Source organism: Loxodonta africana, unplaced genomic scaffold, assembly GCF_030014295.1.
Source record: "Loxodonta africana isolate mLoxAfr1 unplaced genomic scaffold, mLoxAfr1.hap2 scaffold_490, whole genome shotgun sequence".
Classification (NCBI taxonomy): domain Eukaryota; kingdom Metazoa; phylum Chordata; class Mammalia; order Proboscidea; family Elephantidae; genus Loxodonta; species Loxodonta africana.
The window spans coordinates 4,486-29,350 of NW_026975208.1; the positions used below are offsets into that span (position 1 = coordinate 4,486).

The 24,865-nt window shown below is 36.6% G+C and overlaps 1 pseudogene; it reads right to left on the reverse strand.

Annotated features, from left to right (window-relative positions):
• Window positions 1–235: 235 nt before the first annotated feature.
• Window positions 236–2,547, reverse strand: LOC135229750 (olfactory receptor 4A5-like; annotated as a pseudogene).
• Between the last annotated feature and the right edge of the window lie 22,318 nt (window positions 2,548–24,865).

The window sequence follows — 24,865 nt, forward strand, 5'->3', positions numbered from 1 at the left end:
GTGAAGACCTTGTTTAATGAGCAGTTCATTTTCTAAGCTTGTCTTTGAAGCTCAGGGCTCCCAGCTTGTCACAAATATACTTGTTTCACTTTCTTTTTCTGGTCTTTGTTGTAAAAAGGGCTCGCTGGAAGTGCCTGTCTATTCTGCCATCTTGGCTCAGCCTCCTATTTTTATTTATAACATTAAAAATATATATGCCCTTTATCTAGCCTCCAGAATAACTCTATTAGTTTAATTCTAACGTCAAAGAGTAATTTATTCTACATTTTGGATGTCTTTACATTAACAAAGTGAAGTATTCATAGAGAATCCATTGAATTGACTTAATCGTTCATTGTGATCATTTATTGCCTATTTCTTGCTTTAGAATTAGCAATGATATTTTCAGTGTGGGTACACATTTTTACTCTATCTGTAGTTAACCTTTTACTTAAGATTTTTTCCATAGCATTTTTCATCTCAGAATTTCTCAAGGTGTATATCAGAAGATTCACCATGGGAGTGATAACTGTATACAGCACAGTCATGGATTTGTCAATGGGAGTTGGAAACAAGTCTAACATACAAGAAAATACAGGGGACAAAAAAGAGGACAACCACTGTGATGTGGGAGCTGCAGGTAGACAGGGCTTTGCTCCTCCCTTCCTGACTGTGAGTCTTCAGGGAGCTTAGGATGACCCCATAGGAGATTAGTAGAAGGATAAAAATTACCATACAGATGGCTCCACCATTGGTAACAACAGTGAGGCCTATAAAATAGGTGTCGGTGCAAGCAAGTTCCAATAACGAGTACATGTCACAGCTGAAGTGATCAATGACATTGGGGCCACAGAAGGGGAGGCTGTACACAAAGAGAAGTTGAACCACAGAGTGCAAAAATCCTCCAACGCAGGCCGCCACCAGCAACAGAATGCAAACCTGTCGATTCATCATGGTCAAGTAATGCAGTGGCTTACAGATGGCCACATAGCGGTCATAGGCCATTGTCACCAGAAGAAAGACCTCAGTACCACCAAATAAGTGTCCTATGAAGAGCTGGCCCATGCAAGCTGGGAAGGAAATAGTCTTTTTTATCATAGAGTAAGTCTACGATCATTTTGGGAGAAATGTCAGTGGAATAAACAGCATCCATTAGTGACAGACAGGCAAGGAAGAAGTACATGGGGGAGTTCAGGGAGGAACTAACAATAATGATCATGACAATGAGCACATTTCCCACCATCGTCACAATGTAGATGAGCAAAAACATGACAAATAATGCTTTTTGGCCCTCAGGATCCTGAGTGAGTCCCAGGAGGACAAATTCTGTTACATTGTTTCTGTGTCCCATTTACTCTTCTGTAAGACCTGTTTCAGAGATGGGAGCTCAGGAGAACAAACCTGTAATGAAATCATGAAGACAATTATGAGTATGTCCATTAGGTCATGGAGCACTTCTGCACCATTTATTTCCTACAGTGGCTTATACATAAGAAACATTGACAAATGTCTACTGAGATTCTCTTCCAAAGATTCAAATATGCCTACCCTTAACAATTCTAGTTCTTCTCAGATGACTGGATTGGGCCTACAATAGACAAACTCTATCTCTAAATCTTAGTGGATCTTCTATAAATAAGTCAGAGGCCCAACAGTCTTTCATTCATTTAGTATTTCTTTTTTTAAACATGACAGTACTTGATATAGAGGTCTGCATGACAAAGAGGGGAAGGATGTCTGCTCTCAAGAAACTCATTCTCTGGTGGCGAAGATAATTAAATTGACATAGAATCAGTACTTAGAGTTGGTAATCTTTATTGTGAGTCCCTTTACAGTATGATCTATATAGCACCAAAAATAACCCCACTTCGGGAATATCTCACGAAATATTATGATATTCCACTATTAGAAGTTTGGATCTTCCTGCCTCAAAGGTTGTTCAGTCTTTATGAATCTCTCACTAAATTTGAAGAGCCTGGACTTCGAAATGTATCAGATTACTATAAAATTTTTTGCACATTATTCCCTGTAGCAATTATTTGGGCATAGTCTTAAGGATCCACAATGCTTTCCATTTCCTCTTTGCTTGTCCCACAACTCAACACACTTCTATACACTAGTGACATACAGTCAGTACTTTGATTTGGTAGTATTTGTGGTGAGTGCCTTTACAATATGATCTCTATTTTAAGCAAACATTTTTAACTGAAGTTAACTGCCACATAACAGTTACCAACTAGAACATTAACAGCCAGTATTTTCAAACCAATTGGGGGTAAGCTGGGCAGTAATGGGGGAGAAAATAGAAACTGTAAAGAGAAGTAGAGGACAATGGAACAGGGTTTTATGTATAATGCTTCTTAGGCACTGATAGTGGACACAATTAGGAACTTCAATGTCAAGTTTCCAAAAAGGAACATACTCAAAGGAAAAGACCAAACTCAGTGTAGGAAAGCATGAGCTTTAGTGATTTTCTAAATTTAGTCACAAGTCTGTCTCAATTCACTCACTGGAAAATAAAGAATTAAATAGATGATCTTAGAATCCTTCTTCGACCTACTGTCTTTCATACTATCAGTGAAACCCCAACTTATTTTATTCTGCTGGGTACTTCTATTTGTATATTTTTAATTAAACAACAATCTCCAAGCTCATTGATGTTACTTTAAAAATGCTTGCCAGTGTTGGAATTGGATCATTACTGTGGCCAAATATTGGGTAAGGTTTCCCACTGAGTGTGCGCCTTTGTACAGCCCAGGGCTTCCTTGAGGAGAGAGCACAGCACAGTGATGACTAATGTGCACTACAGAGCAACACTGTCTGTGTAGGAATTTCCCCTTCGCCAATTAATATCCCAGTGACCCTGAGCAACTTCATAAACCTCTTTGTGCCTCAGTTTCATAATTTGTGCATGGGGAAAACAATCGTATCTATCTCTGAAGTTTTTTGTGTGTGTGTTTTTACACGTAAAGTGCCTAGAGCACTCTCTGGATCCTGATGAAGAATCAAAAAATCATAGCTTTTTACTATTGCTCTTGAATGTTTCTCTATGGACATTTGATCAGAACAAATCATCTGGATCTTTGTCACATTAGTAATAAGTGTATTACTTATAAAAAGAATATTATATACCTATAACTCACAGACACACATTTTGGGCATAGAATAAAACTACATTTTAAGAATTATCTATTTTGTTGCATATGTGTCATAATATCTACCTATCATGGTATGTATATTGATGACTGTTAAGCAGAAAAAAAGGAAAAACTTGTACCCATGCATCAGATGGAGGCCTAAAGAGTAGAAAATGAAAGAAAAGAAGAATCAAATCAGGAAGCAGAGAAATTATATTTAAGAAATTAATATTCACAGTAATAGGGGTATTAATGTGTTAAGTGGGGATAACATTCTTACGAAATCTTCAGAAAGATTTCTTCTCGTGAAAGAATCCTGGAAGGCCAACCGCTGAGGCTTCCTGAACTTACTCAGGAGGCTTCTTGGGAAACCACTACAAATAGACACAGATCCCATCCTACAAAATAAAGAGTAAAAAAACAAAAGGAAATGAAAGCAAAAGGAGGGGAAAGGGGAGAATAGATGAAAAGATAAAAGAGGAGAAGAGAGAAGATGGGAGGAGAGGAGGGGAGAGAAGGAAAGAGAAAGAAAGGGAAGGAAAAGGAGAAAAAGAAAAGATATTTCAAAGGAAAAAAAAAAAAAACAAAACATTGATTCCTCAGATTCCCGAGCACTTATGGTTAAAGACAAACCCAAGACAGAATAGTACATATGTAGATTCAAACACAATCTTTAGGACTATTTATTGTTGCAGAAAATCATTGAATTACTAAACCTCAAATGTAGACAAGCTGATCTCATTTATTTTGATTTGGTTGAGAGAAAAGAACATGTGCAGAAGAATTTTGAGCTTTCTTTTAGAAACCAGCTGTAATGAGCACTCTGTATGTCTAAGTGATTCAAGAGTTCTCTCATTTTTGAAGCTGTAGATTAATAAAGGCACAGCTGTTGAAGAATATAGTGGCAAAGATAGTTTATATCTAAATCTTTTTTTTATTAACTTTTATTGAGCTTCAAGTGAACGTTTACAAATCAAGTCAGTCTGTCACATATAAGTTTACATACATCTTACTCCGTACTCCCACTTGCTCTCCCCCTAATGAGTCAGCCCTTCCAGTCTCTCCTTTCGTGACAATTTTGCCAGCTTCCAACTCTCTCTATCCTCCCATCCCCCCTCCAGACAGGAGATGCCAACACAGTCTCAAGTGTCCACCTGATATAATTAGCTCACTCTTCATCAGCATCTCTCTCCTACCACTGTCCAGTCCCTTTCATGTCTGATGAGTTGTCTTCGGGGATGGTTCCTGTCCTGTGCCAACAGAAGGTTTGGGGACCATGACCGCCGGGATTCCTCTAGTCTCAGTCAGACCATTAAGTATGGTCTTTTTATGAGAATTTGGGGTCTGCATCCCACTGATCTCCTGCTCCCTCAGGGGTTCTCTATTGTGCTCCCTGTCAGGGCAGTCATCGATTGTGGCCGGGCACCAACTAGTTCTTCTGGTCTCAGGATAGTGTAGGTCTCTGGTTCATGTGGCCCTTTCCGTCTCTTGGGCTCTTAGTTGTCGTGTGACCTTGGTGTTCTTCATTCTCCTTTCCTCCAGGTGGGTTGAGACCAATTGATGCATCTCAGATGGCCGCTTGTTAGCATTTAAGACCCCAGACGCCACATTTCAAAGTGGGATGCAGAATGTTTTCATAATAGAATTATTTTGCCAATTGACATAGAAGTCCCCTTAAACCATGGTCCCCAAACCCCCGCCTTTGCTCCGCTGACCTTTGAAGCATTCATTTTATCCCGGAAACTTCTTTGCTTTTGGTCCAGTCCAGTCCAGTTGAGCTGACCTCCCATGTATTGAGTGTTGTCCTTCCCTTCACCTAAAGCAGTTCTTATCTACTAACTAATCAATAAGAAACCCTCTCCCTCCTTCCCTCCCTCCCTCATAACCACAAAAGTATGTGTTCTTCTCAGTTTATACTATTTCTCAAGATCTTATAATAGTGGTCTTATACAATATTTGTCCTTTTGCCTCTGACTAATTTCGCTCAGCATAATGCCTTCCAGGTTCCTCCATGTTATGAAATGTTTCACAGATTCGTCACTGTTCTTTATCGATGCGTAGTATTCCATTGTGTGAATATACCACAATTTATTTAACCATTCATCCATTGATGGACACCTTGGTTGCTTCCAGCTTTTTGCTATTGTAAACAGAGCTGCAATAAACATGGGTGTGCATATATCTGTTTGTGTGAAGGCTCTTGTTTCTCTAGGGTCTATTCCGAGGAGTGGGGTTTCTGGGTTGTATGGTAGTTCTATTTCTAACTGTTTAAGATAACGCCAGATAGATTTCCAAAGTGGTTGTACCATTTTACATTCCCACCAGCAGTGTATAAGAGTTCCAATCTCTCCGCAGCCTCTCCAGCATTTATTATTTGTGTTTTTTGGATTAATGCCAGCCTTGTTGCTGTGAGATGGAATCTCATCGTAGTTTTAATTTGCATTTCTCTAATGGCTAATGATCGAGAGCATTTTCTCATGTATCTGTTAGCTGCCTGAATATCTTCTTTAGTGAAGTGTGTGTTCATATCCTTTGCCCACTTCTTGATTGGGTTGTTTGTCTTTTCGTGGTTGAGTTTTGACAGAATCATGTAGATTTTAGAGATCAGGCGCTGGTCGGAGATGTCATAGCTGAAAATTCTTTCCCAGTCTGTAGGTGGTCTTTTTCCTCTTTTGGTGAAGTCTTTAGATGAGCATAGATGTTTGATTTTTAGGAGCTCCCAGTTATCTGGTTTCTCTTCGTCATTTTTGGTAATGTTTTGTATTCTCTTTATGCCTTGTATTAGGGCTCCTAAGGTTGTCCCTATTTTTTCTTCCATGATCTTTATCGTTTTAGTCTTTATGTTTAGGTCTTTGATCCACTTGGAGTTAGTTTTTGTGCATGGTGTGAGGTATGGGTCCAGTTTCATTTTTTTGCAAATGGATATCCAGTTAAGCCAGCACCATTTGTTAAAAAGACTATCTTTTCCCCAATTAACTGACACTGGGCCTTTGTCAAATATCAGCTGCTCCTATGTGGATGGATTTATATCTGGGTTCTCAATTCTGTTTCATTGGTCTATGTGCCTGTTGTTGTACTAGTACCAGGCTGTTTTGACTACTGTGGCTGTATAAGAGCTTCTGAAATCAGGTAGAGTGAGGCCTCCCACTTTCTGCTTCTTTTTCAGTAATGCTTTGCTTATCCGAGGCTTCTTTCCCTTCCATATGAAATTGGTGATTTGTTTCTCTATCACCTTCAAAAATGACATTGGAATTTGGATCGGAAGTGCGTTATATGTATAGATGGCTTTTGGTAGAATAGACATTTTTACTATGTTAAGTCTTCCTATCCATGAGCAAGGTATGTTTTTCCACTTAAGTATATCCTTTTGAATTTCTTGTAGTAGAGCTTTGTAGTTTTCTTTGTATAGGTCTTTTACATCCTTGGTAAGATTTATTCCTAAGTATCTTATCTTCTTGGGGGCTACTGTGAATGGTATTGATTTGGTGATTTCCTCTTCAGTGTTCTTTGTGTTCATGTAGAGGAATCCAGGTGATTTTTGTATGTTTATTTTATAACCTGAGACTCTGCCAAACTCTTCTATTAGTTTCAGTAGTTTTCTGGAGGATTCCTTAGGGTTTTCTGAGTATAAGATCATGTCGTCTGCAAATAGAAATAATTTTACTTCCTCCTTGCCAATCCGGATGCCTTTTATTTCTTTGTCTAGCCTAATTGCCCTGGCTAGGACTTCTAGCACGATGTTGAATAAAAGCGGTGATAAAAGGCATCCTTGTCCGGTTCCCGTTCTCAAGGGAAATGTTTTCAGGTTCTCTCCATTTAGAGTGATATTGGCTGTTGGCTTTGCATAGATGCCCTTTATTAAGTCCAGGAATTTTCCTTCAATTCCTATTTTGCTGAGAGTTTTTATCATAAAAGGGTGTTGGACTTTGTCAAATGCCTTTTCTGCATCTATTGATAAGATCATGTGGTTTTTGTCTTTTCTTTTATTTATGTGATGGCTTACGTTAATGGTTTTTCTGATATTAAACCAGCCTTGCATAAACCTGGTATAAATCCCACTTGGTCGTGGTGAATTATTTTTTTGATATGTTGTTCAATTCTATTGGCTAAAATTTTGTTGAGGATTTTTGCATGTATGTTCATGAGGGATATAGGTTTGTAATTTTCTTTTTTTGTAATGTCTTTACCTGGTTTTGGTATCAGGGAGATGGTGGCTTCGTCCCAGAGGTTTTGATAGGAAGTATTCTCATTCTCGTTGCGTTCTATGAATTTCCTTATTCCCTCCTTGATGTCTTCTATAACCCAGTCTTTTTTCAGGAGGGTATTGTTCACTTTCCAAGTATTTGATTTCTTTTCCCTAGTTTTTCTGTTATTGATTTCTAGTTTTATTGCCTTGTGGTCTGAGAAGATGCTTTGTGATATTTCGATGTTTTGGACTCTGCAAAGGCTTGTTTTATGACCTAATATGTGGTCTATTCTAGAGAATGTTCCATGCGCGCTAGAAAAAAAAGTATACTTTGCAGCAGTTGGGTGGAGAGTTCTGTATAAGTCAATGAGGTCAGGTTGGTTGATTGTTGTAATTAGGTCTTCCATGTCTCTATTGAGCTCCTTACTGGATGTCCTGTCCTTCTCCGAAAGTGGTGTGTTGAAGTCTCCTACTATAATTGTGGAGGTGTCTATCTCACTTTTCAATTCTGTTAAAATTTGATTTATGTATCTTGCAGCCCTGTCACTGGGTGCATAAATATTTAATATGGTTTTGTCTTCCTGATCAACTGTCCCTTTTATCATTATATAGTGTCCTTCTTTATCCTTTGTGGTGGATTTAAGTCTAAAGTCTATTTTGTCAGAAATTACTATTGCTACTCCTCTTCTTTTTTGCTTATTGTTTGCTTGATATATTTTTTCCATCCTTTGAGTTTTAGTTTGTTTGTGTCTCTAAGTCTAAGGTGTGTCTCTTGTAGGCAGCATATGGATGGATCGTGTTTCTTTACCCAGTCCGTGACTCTCTGTCTCTTTATTGGTGCATTTAGTCCATTTACATTCAGCGTAATTATAGATAAATAAGTTTTTAGCGTTGTCATTTTGATGCCTTTTCATGTGTGTTGTTGGCAATTTCATTTTTCCACATACTTTTTTGTGCTGAGACGTTTTTCTTAGTAAATTGTGAGATCCTCATTTTCATAGTGTTTGACTTTATGTTAGTTGAGTCGTTATGTTTTTCTTGGCTTTTATCATGAGTTATGGAGTTGTTATACCTTTTTGTGGTTACCTTATTATTTACCCCTATTTTTCTAAGTAAAAACCTAACTTGTATCGTTCTATATCGCCTTGTATCACTCTCCATATGGCAGTTCAATGCCTCCTGTATTTAGTCCCTCTTTTTGATTATTGTGATCTTTTACCTATTGACTTCCATGATTCCCTGTTATGTGTATTATTTTTTTAATTAATCTTAATTTGTTTGTTTTTGTGATTTCCCTATTTGAGTTGATAGCAGGACGTTCTGTTTTGTGTCCTTGTGTTGTGCTGATATCTGATATTATTGGTTTTCTGACCAAACAATATCCTTTAGTATTTCTTGTAGCTTTGGTTTGGTTTTTGCAAATTCTCTAAGCTTGTGTTTATCTGTAAATATCTTAATTTCGCCTTCATATTTCAGAGAGAGTTTCGCTGGATATATGATCCTTGGCTGGCAGTTTTTCTCCTTCAGTGCTCTGTATATGTCGTCCCATTCCCTTCTTCTCTGCATGGTTTCTGCTGAGTAGTCTGAACTTATTCTTATTGATTCTCCCTTGAAGGATACCTTTCTTTTCTCCCTGGCTGCTTTTAGAATTTTCACTTTATCTTTGGTTTTGGCGAGTTTGATGATAATATGTCTTGGTGTTTTTCTTTTTGAATCAATCTTAAATGGGGTTCGATGAGCATCTTGGATAGATATCCTTTCGTCTTTCATGATGTCAGGGAAGTTTTCTGTCAGGAGTTCTTCAACTATTTTCTCTGTTTTTTCTGTCCTCCCTCCCTGTTCTGGGACTCCAATCACACGCAAGTTATCCTTCTTGATAGAGTCCCACATGATTCTTAGGGTTTCTTCGTTTTTTTTTTTAATTCTTTCATCTGATTTTTTTTCAGCTATGTTGGTGTTAATTCCCTGGTCCTCCAGATGTCCCAGTCTGCATTCTAATTGCTCGAGTCTGTTCCTCTGACTTCCTATTGCGTTGTCTAATTCTGTAACTTTATTGTTAATCTTTTGGATTTCTACATGCTGTCTCTCTATGGATTCTTGCAACTTATTAATTTTTCCACTATGTTCTTGAATAATCTTTTTGAGTTCTTCAACAGTTTTATCGGTGTGTTCCTTGGCTTTTTCTGCAGTTTGCCTTATTTCTTTTGTGATGTCTTGAAGCATTCTGTAAATTAGTTTTTTCTATTCTGTACCTGATAATCCCAGGATTGTATCTTCATTTGGGAAAGATTTCGATTCTTTTGTTTGGGGGTTTGGAGAAGCTGTCATGGTCTGCTTCTTTATGTGGTTTGATATGGACTGCTGTCTCTGAGCCATCAGTGGGAAACTAGTTTTTCCAGAAAATCTGCTGACTGGGACGCTGTCTCCAGGCTCTGAAAACAGTCGCTGCTTTCCTGTATTTGTTCGTTTTCTGTCTGTAAATCTGTGCTTGTTGTTCCGGGTTTGTAGATTGTTATGTACTTGATTGATTCACTTGTTTTTCCAAGTCTTTGTTGCAAGAGGGATCCGAGGGAACGTCTACCTAGTCCGCCATCTTGGCCCCGCCCCTAAATCTTTTTTAACTACTTATTTTCTGCAAGGTCTAGTGCACTTAATCTTAGTAATAATCAATGCTGGATTTCACTGAAATAAATATTCTATTGGCCAGCTAAGTTATTTACATGTAAGAAAATCAGTATGTAAAGTATCCACTATAGTCTAACTCCTCAAAGATTTGATACTATAAAAACTAAAAGAATTAATAAACTTTCAACTTAAACCACTAAGTTTACACCTTTCTAGAAAAAGAAATCATTTAACTTCTTTTTATAAGAACATGGCTTTTTACAAAGAGAAATGAAAATACCATAGTAACAAAAGTAACCTCTACAGTACATAACAATTACAGTTTTATGTCTCTCTAAGTGACAGTAGGCAAGGTACTTCCTGATTGCTAGTTTATTTTTGTATATATATCAAAAGATATATATATATATAAATATGGTTGTCACAAGTTTGTATATATACAAAAAGATATGTATGTAAAGTTGTCATAATTTTAAAATAATCACACTTTAAAAACACGTATCAAACTTCCAGATGTAACAGGCATTTTTTCTTTACATCTTGACACAGTTTTAAACCCTCTAGTTTAAATACGGAGCCTTGGTGGTACAGTGGTGAAGAGCATGGCTCTTAACCAAAATGTTAGCAGTTTGAATCCACCAGCTGCTCCCTGGAAACCCAATGGGGCAGCTCTACTCTGTCTTGCAGGGTCCTTACGAGTTGGAATCTACTCGACTCGATGGTAATGGGTTTGGTTTTTTATTTAGTTCAAATATATATAAATTAATTATAAATCTTTATTAACATACCACATATCCTATGAACCAAGATGACAAACCTATTGGCTTACTTGTAATGCATAACATGCTTCTTTTGTTATCTGGCAAATGGACAGTAAATATCTATCAGGATGAAATACTAAAGAAGAATAGACTGTGTATGGTCTAATTTATCTCTGTGTTTCTCTTGCTTAATATTACAAAATCAAAATTAATATAATGAAATGTATTTAAGAAATTAGGTATATTTCAATATATCATGTAAATTTTTAATGAGTGTCCTCTGTCAGATGTTTCAAAAACTCATCTCTTGGTTCTTGTCCTTGTTCCTGAAAATCTGGGCTTCTTTCATTGAGAGTAATTGTAGATACCTCATGCATTTATCTGCAATCACAGAAAATATGGCAATGTGTGGGTGATCAGTGGATCTAGAAATAGTTCCAAGTGGTTACATTTTTCATACTGCCACACAAGCTGCCCATCATATCATTTTTTTTGTTTTCAGATAACTGTAGAAGTGTATGGGGATGCCTAAAACATTAAGACATTTAAAAATAATAGTAAACAGTTGAACGTTCTCACCTGTTGGGAAAATGTGCTGGAAAAACAATTAAAATCCTATGTTTGCATGACTGTAAAAACTGGGCAAATTAATGGAAATCAACCTGGCCAAGACTGTTATTTAGTGATGCAAACCAAAAAAAGGAAAAATCACTCAATTTAGTCATTTGAAATTTTCTCTTTTTAATTAACTATCATGAAGCAAACAAAAATTACTTTACTTCTAGAATTTGGAGTAACAGTTATATCCCTTATCATTAAATCTATACCTAACAAGGCAAAGGCTGTGATTTAACTTCCCAAGAAGACAACGACAGAGCTTTCTCACAAATAGAAGCAGAACTTTTCAGCAATTCAGTTGTTCAAAAAGCATATCCAAAGACAATTTCTTTCTTCATAAAAGAATGCCCCTATACCTCTCCAACCTCACTCCAGAAAATCGTGACCTTCTATAAATTCCTGCAAGCAATGAGAATACGTATCAACAGAAAATATAACAGGAGAACATCTACAGGATTAGATGCCAATTAAAGAGTGTCTCCAGCCTGGACAGGGATTTGAGTTTTCAGAAATCTCTTGGGTCATTCTATCAGTAAATAATTATTCCATTTATATGTGCAGACATAGTGTGTGGCTTTTTATATCATCACTGTTTTAAATGAAAGACAATGCAAGTTCATTATAAATTAGTTTCTTAGAATATTTGGAACAAATTCAAATGAAGTTACCTCTCCTGGACACTTTTCTTCCGTAGACAATCCTTAGAGGGAGAAGACAGGTCTTGCCAAGAAAAAGTAGCAGAAAACCAAGTAATGAGAAATGTCTGTAATGTGAAGAGAAAATATTAATATAAAAAATATATAAAGTGAATAATAAATTATGAGTTTTATATTAGTAAGTCTTTAGATAAAGTGAAAGATATTTATCCCAAAATGAAGGGAGAACAAGCCCCAGATTCTCTTGCCTAACCATATTCCTAGCAGAGGAAGGCCTTACTCTGACTGTTAGAGGGTCTATAGCCAATAAATCCCTATGGTTCAGAGACAGAGAACATTGGGACTAGGTAAGTTATTGAAATTTACCATCCAATTCTTGAAAAGACAGATAATCACAGTTCTTCAGTTCTGGACTGCAGTAGATTTTGTTGATCTAAGCCTGAATCCAGATCAGCTGGAACCATAACGATCTATTTCTCAAACACCATCAGCAAATGCCTTCATGAATAGTCACAACATGAAGATTTAACTCCCAATCCAAGAAGATGCATCTTAACTTAATCACTTTTTTTCAGTTGGACCAACGCTCAACTTGACTAGGATTTCAAACTGGCACCTTAACTCTGAGTGAGCTAAAATTTTACTTGCATGTATGGGCCCTTCAAACAAAATTGATACACTTTATCAACTAAACCTTGATGTTTACAGTTATGATGACCAATTAATAAATATGCTTATACTTCAAAAAGGTTTTAGTTGAGTTTTCTTGTCATTTGCAACCAAAAGCATCCTAATTGAAACACCCTGATCTTAAATGCGTATATGAATTTAGGTTAGTTTTACATTTGTGAGTATGTTTTTTGAGCAGTATCACTTGACTTTAATTTTTACAACATTAGAATCTGTCATATTATCAATAACAGTTCATTACTCTTTCAAAATTTACATGCAATTTCCATATTGTTCTGCTTCCTAATGAACTTTTAGAATCAGAGTAAAGCAGTGAATATACATTTACATTTTTCTTCAAGAATTGACTTAGGATACTACAACAATTCTGTGAGATAAAATTTAGACATGCTAGTACTCAAAGTACTAGCATGTCTGAATTTTTTTAGTACTCAAAGTAAGTTGATTCATTGCAATCTTTGGGCAGTCCATAGTATGTTAAATATCTTTTGCTAATACCACAATTCAAATGTATCAATTCTTCTTTTGTCTTCTTTTTCTTTGTACAGTTTTGCATTAGAGAGCCATAATCCTAGTGCTCAGATAACTTTGGAAATGTCTATTATATGAACATATGCAGATAGGGATACTGGCAGAAGCCGAATACTGCCACCCAGTGATGAACACTAAGAGGTGGGATTCAAAAATTCCCTGATAAAGTGACAAGATGCATGCTATTTGTAGTGGAAGTTCATTGGGCTTTCATAGAGACACAAGATGACATCATGAGCACTCTTTACATCATGGGTGATGTCAGAGGGTCATTCACTAAAAGATTGAGCAGCATAACAAAATTCCTTAATAAAAACAAAATACTATGTACAGGAGGCGGGGCCAAGATGGTGGACTAGGTGGACGCTTCCGTGGATCCCTCTTGCAACAAAGACTTGGAAAAACAAGTGAATCGATCAAGTACATAACAATCTACAAACCCGGAACAACAAGCACAGATTTACAGACGGAAAACGAACAAATACAGGAAAGCAGCGACTGTTTTCAGAGCCTGGAGACAGCGTCCCAGTCAGCAGATTTTCTGGAAAAACTAGTTTCCCACTGATGGCTCAGAGACAGCAGTCCATATCAAACCACATAAAGAAGCAGACCATGACAGCTTCTCCAAACCCCCAAACAAAAGAATCGAAATCTTTCCCAAATGAAGATACAATCCTGGGATTATCAGGTACAGAATAGAAAAAACTAATTTACAGAATGCTTCAAGACATCACAAAAGAAATAAGGCAAACTGCAGAAAAAGCCAAGGAACACACCGATAAAACTGTTGAAGAACTCAAAAAGATTATTCAAGAACATAGTGGAAAAATTAATAAGTTGCAAGAATCCGTAGAGAGACAGCATGTAGAAATCCAAAAGATTAACAATAAAGTCACAGAATTAGACAACGCAATAGGAAGTCAGAGGAACAGACTCGAGCAATTAGAATGCAGACTGGGACATCTGGAGGACCAGGGAATTAACACCAACATAGCTGAAAAAAAATCAGATGAAAGAATTAAAAAAAAAAACGAAGAAACCCTAAGAATCATGTGGGACTCTATCAAGAAGGATAACTTGCGTGTGATTGGAGTCCCAGAACAGGGAGGGAGGACAGAAAAAACAGAGAAAATAGTTGAAGAACTCCTGACAGAAAACTTCCCTGACATCATGAAAGACGAAAGGATATCTATCCAAGATGCTCATCGAACCCCATTTAAGATTGATTCAAAAAGAAAAACACCAAGACATATTATCATCAAACTCGCCAAAACCAAAGATAAAGTGAAAATTCTAAAAGCAGCCAGGGAGAAAAGAAAGGTTTCCTTCAAGGGAGAATCAATAAGAATAAGTTCAGACTACTCAGCAGAAACCATGCAGAGAAGAAGGGAATGGGACGACATATACAGAGCACTGAAGGAGAAAAACTGCCAGCCAAGGATCATATATCCAGCGAAACTCTCTCTGAAATATGAAGGCGAAATTAAGATATTTACAGATAAACACAAGCTTAGAGAATTTGCAAAAACCAAACCAAAGCTACAAGAAATACTAAAGGATATTGTTTGGTCAGAAAACCAATAATATCAGATATCAGCACAACACAAGGACACAAAACAGAACGTCCTGCTATCAACTCAAATAGGGAAATCACAAAAACAAACAAATTAAGATTAATTAAAAAAATAATACACATAACAGGGAATCATGGAAGTCAATAGGTAAAAGATCACAATAATCAAAAAGAGGGACTAAATACAGGAGGCATTGAACTGCCATATGGAGAGTGATACAAGGCGATATAGAACGATACAAGTTAGGTTTTTACTTAGAAAAATAGGGGTAAATAATAAGGTAACCACAAAAAGGTATAACAACTCCATAACTCATGATAAAAGCCAAGAAAAACATAACGACTCAACTAACATAAAGTCAAACACTATGAAAATGAGGATCTCACAATTTACTAAGAAAAACGTCTCAGCACAAAAAAGTATGTGGAAAAATGAAATTGCCAACAACACACATGAAAAGGCATCAAAATGACAACGCTAAAAACTTATTTATCTATAATTACGCTGAATGTAAATGGACTAAATGCACCAATAAAGAGACAGAGAGTCACGGACTGGGTAAAGAAACACGATCCATCCATATGCTGCCTACAAGAGACACACCTTAGACTTAGAGACACAAACAAACTAAAACTCAAAGGATGGAAAAAATATATCAAGCAAACAATAAGCAAAAAAGAAGAGGAGTAGCAATAGTAATTTCTGACAAAATAGACTTTAGACTTAAATCCACCACAAAGGATAAAGAAGGACACTATATAATGATAAAAGGGACAGTTGATCAGGAAGACAAAACCATATTAAATATTTATGCACCCAGTGACAGGGCTGCAAGATACATAAATCAAATTTTAACAGAATTGAAAAGTGAGATAGACACCTCCACAATTATAGTAGGAGACTTCAACACACCACTTTCGGAGAAGGACAGGACATCCAGTAAGGAGCTCAATAGAGACATGGAAGACCTAATTACAACAATCAACCAACCTGACCTCATTGACTTATACAGAACTCTCCACCCAACTGCTGCAAAGTATACTTTTTTTTCTAGCGCGCATGGAACATTCTCTAGAATAGACCACATATTAGGTCATAAAACAAGCCTTTGCAGAGTCCAAAACATCGAAATATCACAAAGCATCTTCTCAGACCACAAGGCAATAAAACTAGAAATCAATAACAGAAAAACTAGGGAAAAGAAATCAAATACTTGGAAAGTGAACAATACCCTCCTGAAAAAAGACTGGGTTATAGAAGACATCAAGGAGGGAATAAGGAAATTCATAGAACGCAACGAGAATGAGAATACTTCCTACCAAAACCTCTGGGACACAGCAAAAGCAGTGCTCAGAGGCCAATTTATATCGATAAATGCACACATACAAAAAGAAGAAAGAGCCAAAATCAGAAGACTGTCCCTACAACTTGAACAAATAGAAAGTGAGCAAGAAAAGAATCCATCAGGCACCAGAAGAAAACAAATAATAAAAATTAGAGCTGAACTAAATGAATTAGAGAACAGAAAAACAATTGAAAGAATTAACAAAGCCAAAAGCTGGTTCTTTGAAAAAATTAACAAAATTGATAAACCATTGGCTAGACTGACTAAAGAAATACAGGAAAGGAAAAAAAATAACCCGAATAAGAAACGAGAAGGACCACATCACAACAAAACCAACTGAAATTAAAAGAATCATATCAGATTATTATGAAAAATTGTACTCTAACAAATTTGCAAACCTAGAAGAAATGGATAAGTTCCTGGAAAAACACTACCTACCTAAACTAACACATTTAGAAGTGGAACAACTAAATAGACCCATAACAAAAAAAGAGATTGAAACGGTAATCAAAAAACTCCCAAGAAAAAAAAGCCCTGACCTGGACGGCATCACTGCAGAGTTCTACCAAACTTTCAGAGAAGAGTTAACATCACTACTACTAAAGGTATTTCAAAGCATAGAAAATGACGGAATACTACCCCACTCATTCTATGAAGCCACCATCTCCCTGATACCAAAACCAGGTAAAGACATTACAAAAAAAGAAAATTACAGACCTATATCCCTCATGAACATAGATGCAAAAATCCTCAACAAAATTCTAGCCAATAGAATTCAACAACATATCAAAAAAATAATTCACCACAATCAAGTGGGATTTATACCATGTAGTCCATTACATAAATAAAAAAAAAGACAAAAACCACATGATCTTAACAATTGATGCAAATAAGGCATTTGACAAAGTCCAACACCCATTTATGATAAAAACTCTCACCAAAATAGGAATTGAAGGAAAATTCCTCAACATAATAAAGGGCATTTTTTTTTTTTTTTATACAAAGCCAACAGCCAACATCACTCTAAATGGAGAGAAACTGAAAGCATTTCCCTTGAGAACAGGAACAAGACATGGATGCCCTTTATCACTGCTCTTATTCAACATCGTGCTAGAAGTCCTAGCCAGGGCAATTAGGCTAGACAAAGATATAAAAGGCATCCGGATTGGCACGAAGGAAGTAAAATTATCTCTATTTGCAGATGACATGATCTTATACACAGAAAACCCTAAGGAATCCTCCAGAAAACTCCTGAAACTAATAGAAGGTTTGGCAGAGTCTCAGGTTATAAGATAAACATACAAAAATCACTTGGATTCCTCTACATCAACAAAAAGAACATCGAAGAGGAAATCACCAAATCAATACCATTCACAGTAGCCCCCAAGAAGATAAAATACTTAGGAATAAATCTTACCAAGAATGTAAAAGACCTATACAAAGAAAACTACAAAGCTCTACTACAAGAAATTCAAAAGGACTTACTTAAGTGGAAAAACATACCTTGCTCATGGATAGGAAGACTTAACATAGTAAAAATGTGTATTCTACCAAAAGCCATCTATACATATAAGGCACTTTCGATCCAAATTCCAATGTCATTTTTGAAGGTGATAGAGAAACAAATCACCAATTTCATATGGAAGGGAAAGAAGCCTCGGATAAGCAAAGCATTACTGAAAAAGAAGCAGAAAGTGGGAGGCCTCACTCTACCTGATTTCAGAAGCTCTTATACAGCCACAGTAGTCAAAACAGCCTGGTACTGGTACAACAACAGGCACATAGACCAATGAAACAGATTTGAGAACCCAGATATAAATCCATCCACGTATGAACAGCTGATATTTGACAAAGGCCCAGTGTCAGTTAATTGGGGAAAAGATATTCTTTTTAACACATGGTGCTGGCTTAACTGGATATCCATTTGCAAAAAAATGAAACAGGACCCATACCTCACACCATGCACAAAAACTAACTCCTAGTGGATCAAAGACCTAAACATAAAGACTAAAATGATAAAGATCACGGAAGAAAAAATAGGGACAACCCTAGGAGCCCTAATGCAAGGCATAAAGAGAATACAAAACATTACCAAAAATGACGAAGAGAAACCTGATAACTGGGAGCTCCTAAAAATCAAACACCTATGCTCATCTAAAAAAAAAAAAAAAAAAATTCTAGTAAAAAGACCAGACTTAATGGTCTGACTGAGACTAGAACAATTCAGAAGGTCATGGCCCCCAGACCTTCTGTTGGCACAAGACAGGAACCATCCCCGAAGACAACTCATCAGACATGAAAGGGACTGGACAGTGGGTGGGAGAGAGATGCTGATGAAGAGTGAGCTAATTATATCAGGTGGACACTTGAGACTGTGTTGGCATCTCCTGTCTGGAGGGGGGATGGGAGGATAGAGAGAGTGGGAAGCTGGAAATATTGTCACGAAAGGAGGGACTGGAAGGGCTGACTCATTAGGGGGAGAGCAAGTGGGAGTACGGAATAAGATGTATGTAAACTTATATGTGACAGACTGACTTGATTTGTAAGCGTTCACTTGAAGCTCAATAAAAGTTAATAATAATAATAAATACCTTGCTATATACTCCTAATTGCTCCCTCCCTAATGAGACAGCGCACTCCTTCCCTCTGTTCTCTCTTTTCATGCCCATTCAGCCAGCTTCTGAACCCATCTACCCTCTCATCTCCCCTTCAGACAAGAAATGCCAACATAGTCTCATGTGTCTACTTGAACCAAGAAGCTCATTCTTCACCAGTATCATTTTCTATCCCATAGTCCAGTCCAATCCCTGTCTGAAGAATTGGCTTTGGGAATGGTTCCTGTCTTGGGCTAACAGCAGGTCTGGGGGCCATGACCTCCTGAGTTGTTCTAGTCTCAGTCAGACCATTAAGTCTGGTCTTTTTACTAGAATTTCGGGTCTGCATCCCACTGCTCTCCTGCTCCCTCAGGGGTTCTCTGTTGTGTTCCCTGTCAGGGCAGTCATCGGTTGTAGCCGGGTACCATCTAGTTCTTCTGGTCTCAGGCTGATGTAGTCTCTGCTTTTTATGTGGCCCTTTCTGCCTCTTGGGCTCATAATTACCTTGTGTCTTTGGTGTTCCTCAATCTTCTTTGCTCCAGGTGAGTTGAGACTAATTGATGCATCTTAGGTGGCCTCTTGCTAGCGTTTAAGACCCCAGAGGCCACTCTCCAAAGTGGGATGCAGAATGTTTTCTTAATAGATTTTATTATGCCAGTTGACTTAGATGTCCCCTGCTACACTGGCCTTCGAAGCATACAGTTTATTCAGGAAACTTCTTTGCTTTTGGTTTAGTCCTGTTGTGCTGACCTCTTCTGTATTGTGTATTGTCTTTCCCTTCACCTAAAATAGTTCCTATCTACTGTCAAAATATTGAAAACCCTCTCCCTCCTTCCCACCCTGCCCCCTCTCATAAGCATCAAAGAATATTCTCTTTATTGTTTAAACTATTTCTTGAGTTCTTATAATAGTGGCCTTATACAATATTTGTCCTTTTGAAATTGACTAATTTCACTCAGCATAATGCCTTCCAGATTATGAAATGTTTCACAGATTCATCACTGTTCTTTATTGATGCATAGTATTCCATTGTGTGAATATAACAATTTTTTTTATGCATTCATTCGTTTATGGGCACCTTGGTTGCTTCCATCTTTTTGCTATTGTAAACAGTGATGCAATGAGCATGGGTGTGCATATATCTGTTCGTGTAGAGTGTCTTATTTCTCTAAGATATATTCCAAGGAGTGGGATTGCTGGATCGTATGCCAGTTTCTATTTCTAGCTTTTTAAGGAAGTGCCAAATTTATTTCCAAAGTGGTTATACCATTTTACATTCCCACCAACAGTCTATAAGTGTTCCAGTCTCTCCACAACCTCTCCAACATTTATTATTTTGTGTTTTTGCATTAATGCCAGCCTTGTTGGAGTGAGATGGAATCTCGTTGTGGTTTTGATTTGCATTTCTCTAGTGGCTAATGATCGTGAGCATTTCCTCGTGTATCTGTTAGCTACCTGAATGTCTTCTTTAGTAAAGTGTCTGTTCATATCTTTTCCCTATTTTTTAATTGGGTTATTTGTCCTTTTATGGTTCAGTTTTTGCAGTATCATGTAGATTTTAGAGATCAGATGCTGATCAGAAATGTTATAGCTAAAAACTTTTTTCCAGTCTGTAGGTAACCTTTTTACCCTTTTGGTGAAGCCTTTGGGTGAGCATAGGTGTTTGATTTTTAGGAGTTGCCAGTTATGTGGTTTCTCTTCTGCATTGTTAGTAATGTTTTGTATACTGTTATGCCATGATTTAGGGCTCCCAACATTTTCCCTATTATTTTCTTCCATGATCTTGATCGTTTGAGGTTTTGGATTTAGGTCTTTGATTCATTTTGAGTTAGTTTTTGTGTGTGGTGTGAGGTATGGGTCTTGTTTCATTTTTTTGCAGATGGATATCCAGTTATGCCAGCATCATTTTTTAAAGAGACTGTCTTTTCCCCATTTAACTGACACTGGGCCTTTGTCAAATATCAGCTGCTCACATGTGGATGGATTTATTCTGGATTCTCAATTCTGTTCCAATGGTTGTTGAACAAACACCAAGCTGTTTTGACTACTGTGGTGGTATAATAGGTTCTAAAATCAGGTAGAGTGAGGCCTCCCATTTTGTTCTTCCTTTTCAGTAATACTTTAATATCCAGGGCCTCTTTCCATTCCATATGAAGCTGGTGATTTGTTTCTCCACCTCATTAAAAAGTGTCGTTGAAATTTGGATTGGAATTGCATTGTATCTATAGATTGTTTTTGGTAGAATAGACATTTTTACAATGTTAAGTCTTCCTATCCATGAAAAGGTATGTTTTCCCACTTATTTAGTTCTCTTTTGGTTTCTTGCAACAGTGTGTTGTAGTTTTCTATGTATATGTCTTTTATATCTCTGGTAAGATTTATTCCTAAGTATTTTATCTTCTTGGGGGCTCCTGTAAATGGTATTGATTTGGTGATTTCCTCTTCAATGTTCTTTTTGTTGGTGTAGAGGAATTCAACTGATTTTTGTATGTTTATCTTGTATCCTGATACTCTTCTGAACTCTTCCATTAGTTTCAGCAGTTCTCTTGAGGATTCTTTAGGTTTTTCTGTGTATAAGACCATGTCATTTGCAAAAAGAGGTACATTTACTTCTTCCTAACTAATCTGGGTGTGCTTTATTTCTTTATCTAGCCTGATTGTTCTGGCTAGGACCTCCAGCACAATGTTGCATAAGAATGGTGATAAAGGACATCCTTGTCTGGTTCATGATCTCAAAGGGAATGCTTTTAAAGTCTCTCCATTTAGGATGATGTTGGCTCTTGGCTTTGTATAAATGCCCTTTATTATGTTAAGGAATTTTCCTTCAATTCTTATTTTGCTGAGAGTTTTTATCATGAATGGGTATGGAACTTTGTCAAATGCCTTTTCTGCATCAATTAATAAGATCATGTGTTTCTTGTCTTTAGTTTTATTTATACGATGGATTGCATTATTTGTTTTTCTAATGTTGAACCATCCCTGCATACCCGGTATCAATCCCACTTTGTCATGGTGAATTATTTTTTTGATATGTTGTTGAATTCTACTGTCTACAATTTTGTTGAGGGTTTTTGCATCTAAGTTCATGAGGGATGTAGGTCTGTAATTTTCTTTTTTTGTGGTGTCTTTACCTGGTTTTGGTATCAGGGATATGGTGGCTTCATAGAATGAGTTTGGGAGTATTCTGTCCTTTTCTATGCTCTGAAATACCTTTAGTAATAATGGTGTTTACTCTTCTCTGAAAGTTTGGTAGAACTCTGCAATGAAGCGGTCTGGGCCAGGGTTTTCTTTTGTTGAGTTTTTTGATCCCCTTTTCAGTTTCTTCTTTTGTTATGGGTCTCTTGGTTTGTTCTACCACTGTTTGTATTAGTTTAGGTAGGTAAAGTGTTTCTAGGAATTCATCCATTTCTTCTAGTTTTTCAAATTTGTTAGAGTATAGTTTTTCATAGTAATCTGATATGATTCTTTTAATTTCACTGTTGGGTCTGTTTTAATATCACCCCTCTCATTTCTTATTTGCATTATTTGCTTCCTCCTCTGTTTTTCTTTTGGCAGTTTGGCCAATAGTTTATCAATTTTGTTAATTTTTTCAAAGAACCAGCTTTTGGTCTTGTTAACTCTTTCAATTGCTTTTCTGTTTTCTATTTCATTTAGTTCTACTCAAATTTTTATTATTTCCTTTCTTCTAGTGCCTGAGGGTTTCTTTTGTTGCTTTCTTTCTATTTGTTCAAGTTGCATGGATAATTCATTCTGGCCCTTTCTTCTTTTTGGATGTGTGCATTTATTGATATAAATCGACCTCTGAGCACTGCCTTCCCTGTGTCCCAAAGGTTCTGATAGGATATGTTTTAATTCTCATCTGATTCTATTAATGTCTTTATTCCATCCTTGATGTCTTCTGTAACCCAGTCTTTTTTGAGCAGAGTATTGTTCAGTTTCCAAGTGTTTGATTTCTTTTCCCCGCTTTTTCTGTTATTGATTTCTACTTTTATGGCCTTATGGTCAGAGAAGATACTTTGTAATATTTTGATGTTTAGTTTCTGCTAAGGCTTGCTTTATGACCTAATATGTGATCTATTCTAGAGAATGTTCCATATGCACTAGAAAAGAAAGTATACTTGGTTGCTGTTGGGTGGAGTGTTCTGTATACCCTATGAGGTCAACTTGGTTGATTGTGGCATTTAGATCTTCCATGTCTTTATTTAGCTTCTTTCTGGATAGTCTGCCATTCTCTGAAAGTGCTGTGTTGAATCTCCTAGTATAATTGTTGAGCTGTTTATCTCACTTTTCAATGTTATTAGAGTTTGTTTTATGTATCTTGCAGCCCTGTCATTGGGTGCATAAATATTTAATATGGTTATATCCTCCTGGTATATCGTCCCTTTAATCATTATATAGTGTTCTTCCTTATCCTTTGTGGTAGATTTAGCTTTAAAGTTTATTTTGTCAGAAATTAATATTGCCACCCGTGCTCTTTTTTGATTGTTGCTTGCTTGATGTATTTTTTTCCATCCTTTGAGTTTTAGTTTGTTTGTGTCTCTATGTCTAAAATGTCTCTTGTAGGCAGCACATAGATGGATGGTGTGTTTTAATCCATTCTGCCACTCTCTGTGTCTTTATCTGTGCACTTAGGCTATTTACTTCCAGTGTAATTATGGGCAGATATGAGTTTAGTGCTGTTATTTTGATTTTTTTTTTTTTGTGTGTGTTGTTGACAGTTTCTTTTTCCCACTTAATTTTTTGTGCTGGGTAGTTTATATATTGTCTTTTCCTCTTATTCGTTGTTGATTTTGTTTCTGCTGAGTCTCTATTTTTTTCTTGCATTTAATTTGATTAGTAGGATAGTATCCTTTGTGGTTACCTTAATATTTACACACATTTTTCTATGTTTAAACCTAACTTTTATTTCTTTATATCTCCTTGTCTTCCTCTCCATATGAAAGATCTATGACAACATCTTAGTCCCTCTCTATTATTTTAATGTTTCTTCTTTTACATAATGACATCGCTTTTCCCCTGTTTTGAGCGTTTTTCAACTTTTATTTAGTTTTGTGGTTTCCCAGTCTGGGTTAACGTCTGATTGTTCTGTCCAGTGTCCTAGTCTAGGGTTAATACCTGATATTATTGATTTCCTAACCAAAGAACTACCTTTAGTATTTCTTGTAGTTTTGGTTTGGTTTTTACAAATTCCCTAAACTTCTGTTTATCTGGAAATGTCCTAATTTCACCTTCATATTTGAGAGAAAGTTTTGCTTGGTATACGATTTTTGGCAGGTAAGTTTTTTCTTTCAATTTTTTATATAAGTCATCCCATTGCCTTCTTGCCTGCATGATTTCTGCCGAGCTGTCCAAACTTATTCCTATTAACTCTCCTTTGTAAGTGTCTTTTTGTTTATCCCTAGCTGCTTTAAAATTCTCTCATTATCTTTGGTTTTGGCAAGTTCGATTATAATATATCTTGGTGACTTTCTTTTAAAATCTACTTATGTGGAGTTTGATGAGCATCTTGGATAGATATCTTTCACGGTATCAGGGAAGTTTTCTGCCAAGAAATCTTCAACAATTCTCTCTGCATTTTCTGTTATCCCTCCCTGCTCTGGTACTCCAATCACTCGTAGGTTATTTCTCTTGATAGGATCCCGCATGATTATTAAGGTTTCTTCATTTTTAAAAATTCTTTTATTTGATTTTTCTTCAAATATATTAGTGCCAAGTGACTTATCTTCAAGGTCACTAATTCTGCCTTCCATTTGCTTGATTCTGCTCCTCTGACTTTCTTTTGAGTTTTCTAATTCTGTAATTTTATTGTTAATCTTCTGAATTTCTGATTGCTGTCTCTCTATGGATTCTTGCAGCTAATTAAATGGTTTCTTATGTTCTTGAATAACCTTTTTAACTTCTTCAATTCTTTTATCTGTGTGTTCCTTTGCTTGTTCTTCATATTGCCTGACCTCCTTCCTAATGTCTTGAAGAGTTCTGCTTATTAATCTTTTGTATTCTGCACCCAGCAATTCCAGGAAGGCACCTTCATCCAGAAGATCCTTTGATTCTTTGTTTTGAAAGCTTGTTTACGTGATCGTGGTCTGTTTCTTTAAGTGGTTTGAAATTGACTGTTGTCTCCAAGCCATCTATAAGTTATTGTATTAGTTAATTTTATGTTCCCTTACTG